Genomic DNA, 361 nt, shown 5'->3' with positions numbered 1-361 from the left:
GTAGAAGATAAGCTCAATGCACCAAAATATTGAGTTAACCTTAATGAAAACCCAGTTCAGAGCATTCAGAACCTCAGACTGGGCAGAAGGTTCACCTTCCAACAGGACAATGAACCTAAGCACACAGCAAGAGTGGCTTATAGACAACTCTGGCCCAGCCAGAGCATGAGCTTGAACCCAAGCAAATAATTCTGGAGAAACTTGAAAATGTGCATTTGCTCCCATCCAACCTGACAGAGCTTGAGAGGTGAAGAGGTGAGGAGAAGAATGGCAGATAATTGCCAAATGATGATGATCAAAGCTTGTCGCATTAAACAAAAAAGACTTGATACTCTAAAGGTGCTTCAGCGAAATATTTAGC

At 42.4% G+C, this 361-nt stretch overlaps 1 protein-coding gene across 1 annotated transcript in view; it reads right to left on the bottom strand.

The window, feature by feature from the left end:
* Positions 1-361, bottom strand: part of LOC107730100 (macrophage mannose receptor 1-like) — an 80796-nt gene that overhangs the window by 31434 nt on the left and 49001 nt on the right. The window lies entirely within an intron of this gene.

This window comes from Sinocyclocheilus rhinocerous, unplaced genomic scaffold (genome assembly GCF_001515625.1).
Source record: "Sinocyclocheilus rhinocerous isolate Xijiao unplaced genomic scaffold, SAMN03320098_v1.1 scaffold36, whole genome shotgun sequence".
NCBI lineage: Eukaryota > Metazoa > Chordata > Actinopteri > Cypriniformes > Cyprinidae > Sinocyclocheilus > Sinocyclocheilus rhinocerous.
Note: the sequence above shows the minus strand (reverse complement) of the source record. Positions and strands in the feature narration are given on the sequence as shown.